We start from the raw sequence: 4,811 nt of genomic DNA on the forward strand, positions 1-4,811 counted from the left end.
GTTGAGGGCTACCTCATTGAATTTATGCCAATCAAAATTTTCATCTCCCTGGCGGAGGCAATTTCCATCATGTTTCATTTCAGTTGCATAAACACACAGAGCCCCAAAACTCTCGCTCCTGTGACTGGCTGCACACTGGGAGAAATAATTGACTAACAAGCTTTAATGAGTAAGCTAGTAGTAATATGGACTTCTAAGGTACACTTTTGCAGTATGTGTTTATTATGTATTTGTCTGTTTGTATGTGTGTGTGTGTGTGTGTGTGTGTGTGTGTGTGTGTGTGTGTGTGTGTGTGTGTGTGTGTGTGTGTGTGTGTGTGTGTGTGTGTGTGTGTGTGTGTGTGTGTGTGTGTGTGTGTGTGTGTGTGTGTGTGTGTGTGTGTGTGTGTGTGTGTGTGTGTGTGTGTGTGTGTGTGTGTGTGGGTGTGTGTGGTTGTGTGTGTGTGGGGGGGGCGGGGGGGTGTAGCACATGCTTGTGTGTGTGTGGGTATGTTTGTGGGTTTTTGTGTGCGCATGCCGGTGGGTGTGTGTGTGTGTGCTTTTTGGCGCTGTACTGTTTTCAATACAATTAGCATCTGTACATTGGGGAAGGCTCATCCCTTACCGTAGGCAGTCACCCAGCCACAGCTGAACCATACAGCTGTATCCCGCTGGTTCAGGGAATTGTGTAGAGTGATATAAACCAGGGACAGGCAGAGAGGAAGTCATAGAGGAGACCTTGGTTTAATATAGATATTGATAAATTAGATCAACAAGGAGACACGTGTACATGGGAGCCAACTGTTCCAATCGTTTCATTCATTTGGTTACCAGTGCAGATGACTTGTCGAAGATTTATGAAGTCACTGTCTAATCCTGGTATATACATTACATGGCCAAAAGTATGTGGATACCCCTTAAAATTTGTGGATTTGGCTATTTCAGCCACACACGTTGCTGACAGGTGTATAAAATTGAGCACACAGCAATGCAGTAGAATGGCCTTACTGAAGAGCTCAGTGACTTTCAACGTGGCACCGTCATAGGATGTTACCTTTCCAACAAGTCAGTTTGTCAAATTTCTGCCCTGCTAGAGCTGCCCCGGGCAACTGTAAGTGCGGTTATTGTGAAGTGGAAACATCTAGGAGCAACAACGGCTCAGCCAAGAAGTTGTAGGTCACAAAAGCTCACAGAATGGGACCGGCAAGTGCTGAAGCATGTAGTGCGGAAAAATCATCTGTCCTCGGTTGCAAACTTTCTCTGGAAGCAACGTCAGCACAACAACTGTGCGTCGGGGGCTTCATGAAATGGGTTTCCATGGCCGAACAGCAGCACACAAGCCTAAGATCAAAATGCGCAATGCCAAGAGTTGGCTGGATTGGTGTAAAACTCACCGCCATTGAACTCTGGAGCAATGGAAACGCTTTCTCACGCTTCACCATCTGGCAGTCCAACGGATAAATCTGGGTTTGGCAGATGCCAGGAGAATGCTACTTGCCCTAATGCAAAGTGCCAACTGTAAAGTTTGTGGAGAAGGAATAATGGTCTGGGGCTGTTTTTCATGGTTCAGGCTAGGCCCCTTAGTTCCAGTGAAGGAAAATCTTAACGCTACAGCATACAATGACATTCTAGAACATTCAGACACATGTAAGAAGAGGTGTGTTATGATGAGCTTCTGTTGGCTGTCATGGACAGAGTTGGAGTTTTTATATTATGGACTGTCGTGGAAATTACCACCAGGGACACCTGAAGTCTATATTAAATGAATCATTCTTTATTATCAGCAAGTTTAAAAACAATGTTTTTATTTTAACCTTAACCTTATTTTAACTAGGCAAGCTGGGGTGGTTCCAACAAACTTAATGCGCCATAGTGCACGTCGGTCGGGAGCGCCGCCGGTGCAGTCCCGTTAGTTCTCTTATACTGCTTACACAGACAAGCTATATTTGCATGATTTACATTACTCATTATTCATTATTAATTCATCATTAACTTTTGGTTCGTGCATGTGACCGACCAATACCTCAACGAGGCTTCTTCTCTCCAAGCTGAGACTTTGAAACTGAGATATCCCTTTTTGTTCTCAAAGCAATGTTCTGGGCGTACTGCCAAATTGCTTATACTGATAGTGAGAATTCCTCCCAGGCACGATCAATCAGTCACTTGAATGAACCCAGTCGGTTTGGTTTAGAAAAGCACAAACATAACATTTTCCTTCACAGGACAAAGTGAGGTCCATACATAAATGGTTTGTCGAGATCAGCGTGGAAGAACTTGACTAGCCTGAACAGAGCCCTGACCTCAACCCCATCGAACACCTTTGGGATGAATTGGAACGCCGACTGTGAGCCAGGCCTAGTAGCCCATCATCAGTGCCTGACCTCACTAATGCTCTTGTGGCTGTATGGAAGCAAGTCCCCGTAGCAATGTTCCAACATCTAGTGGAAAGCCTTCCTAGAAGAGTGGAGGCTGTTAGAGCAGCAAAGGGGTGACCAACTCAATATTAATGCCCATCATTTTGGAATAAGATATTCGAAGAGCAGGTGTCCACATACTTTTGGCCATATAGTGTATCATTCTAATAAATAGGGAGAACACTAGAGGCATGTTTTAAGTAGTAGCCATTTTCTTCCGTTCAGTGGCAGGTATAGTTCAATGTCAACCAGAAAACTGAATAGATATAAGATCTTAATTTGATCCCCCTGTTGCAGGATAACTTTCCTGCAATGCAGGAAATGCAGAACTTGTTGTGTATTTGAGATTTTAAAAGGCTTCTGAAGTTAGTAATATCCACTTTGAAATGATTTTCCTGCTGTAGCAAACTAGCTCAAATTAAGATCCTACATCTGTAGTTTAGGTGCAGAACCTCGGGTCAGGAGAATAAAAATAACTGTTCACTCTGAATGTGATGTTGGTATTTGGAACAGTGTGGATAAGCGCTATCATTGTAAAGACGAACACAGTGAATTATTTAATGATAGAGTTTTACAAAGAGGGAAATTAGGAGGCAGTGTTGCTGTCTGAGTGCTGATACTGTACTGTCCCTCAGTACAATAATCTCTGTGGTGCTAAACATTGCTACTGTCCTCTCTATATCTCCACAGCAACTGGCCCAGCATCCAGACTGCTAACAAAATCAAACTCAACTTAGCTTCTGTGACACATTAATCTTTTGATTAGGAGTTGGATGACTTGTGATTTGTGTTTGCTGAGGTTGTGCCTGCTTGTCTTCCGCTGTCATTGATATGATGATTATATGTTGGTTTTCAGCGCATGTACACACACACACACACACACACACACACACACACACACACACACACACACACACACACACACACACACACACACACACACACACACACACACACACACACACACACACACACACACACACACACACACACACACACACACACACACACACACAGCTCAGTTCAGTTCAGCTCACTGAATCCTCCAGTGGGGACACAGGCTATAAGCCTCCATCAAAGAGCCTTAGATGAAAGCCTAAATAAAAGCACCTGGGTTGTGATTTGTGATTAGCGCTTGGGTCAATGTTTGGATTTGATCAAAGCCAGACCCTGTCTGTGTGGAAGTCTCTGGTCTGCTGTGGACTCTGCTCATAGGTCTGCCTTATGATGTGTACTGAATGGATTTTGGGGCCATTGCAACTAACTCTGCCTGGCTGACTTTGTTTAGCGTACTCATTCATGTTGTTTCCTTTTCATTACCAAGTAATTAATGTTTGCCTGTGGTTTGTTCATGTCTGGTCTGGGTACACAACTTTAATCATACCCTGTTATTAAAACACAACTAACATTGTCATAAAGTATTTGCACAGAAATGCAAAGTGCCCATGCGTACTCATTACTGTATATCTAAAGTTAGGAGTTCACTCAGTTTATAATGTCATCAGTGACTATAAATGTGCTGCTGTATGTTGGTATCCACTCTGTAAACAAATCCTAGTCTTTCTGCTACCCAATGTATGAAACTGTCCTCTAGATGTGATTTTTACCTTGTGCCCTCTCATAGCCTGCACACTGACATTGGGTAGATGTGTTTTGATAATTATTTATTTATTTGTAATTTTTTTACACATATATATATATCTATATATATTATTGCTGCAATTCTGGAGCCATTCCAATATTCGCTCCCAATATCCCCATAACAGGGTGCTATGTTCATATCTGATACATCATTTTTCCTCTTAACGCATGCTGATTATTACATGTCACAGTAGCAGGATGCAAATAAATGAAACAGTCTCTTTTTTAAATTGCATGTCATTTCACAATCTATTCATTCTATGAACGCTTCAGTAACATGCCTTTTTCAAAGTCCATAGGAGAAAAAAACATACAGTTTCCATTAGAGAACAAAATCTTAACAAAGAGAACATTAATATGATATATTCTTAAAGCTGGCAATCTATGATTAATCTCCAGCGCCACCCAAATCCCAGCACCCAACCTGATGCACGCCATGCCCCCGCCCACCTAAGCCTCATAGCTGAAAAAGCAGACTTTATGCAATTATTATTACATTAAACTATTTACAGTAACTTGGAAATATGGCACCAAATTTGGTAGTAAAGAAAACAACTTGTGGGTTACACGTTAAAATGTTCTGTGAGTAAATACTTCTGTTTCCTGTGTAATGGAAAAAGAAGGGCTTGTTGGAATTCCATTAATTCCTTTAGTGCTTCATACTGTAGTCAGTTCTTTAAGAATGCATAATACAGTGAGAGAGGAGGGGGTGCTAGTGGGGGAGTGGGGGGAAGGGGGAGTGCTAGTGGGGGAGCGGGGGGGGGTGCTAGTGGGGGAG

The sequence above is a fragment of the Salvelinus alpinus genome, chromosome 1 (genome assembly GCF_045679555.1).
Source record: "Salvelinus alpinus chromosome 1, SLU_Salpinus.1, whole genome shotgun sequence".
In the NCBI taxonomy this organism is placed as follows: domain Eukaryota; kingdom Metazoa; phylum Chordata; class Actinopteri; order Salmoniformes; family Salmonidae; genus Salvelinus; species Salvelinus alpinus.